We start from the raw sequence: 253 nt of genomic DNA, 5'->3' as shown, positions 1-253 counted from the left end.
GGCGCCAGGCCACCCGCCCTCCTCACCTATTGCTGCTCCCAACACGCGGTTCTGCATCTTGATCCAGTCCCAACGATGAACCCATAGTCGTCGACCAGTCTGGGGAACTCACATGACCTCCATCAAGGTACAAGCCCATCTATATTGCCAGTTCCGAGTGCCTTGAGCATGTCTGACGATCATGTGTCATATGCAGCCTCTGTGATAATAATTATGTGATTGTCAAAATAGTTCAATTAACAAAGTTTCTGAT

The sequence above is a fragment of the Triticum dicoccoides genome, chromosome 1B (assembly GCF_002162155.2).
Source record: "Triticum dicoccoides isolate Atlit2015 ecotype Zavitan chromosome 1B, WEW_v2.0, whole genome shotgun sequence".
NCBI classification, from domain to species: domain Eukaryota; kingdom Viridiplantae; phylum Streptophyta; class Magnoliopsida; order Poales; family Poaceae; genus Triticum; species Triticum dicoccoides.
This window is presented reverse-complemented; position numbering follows the sequence as displayed.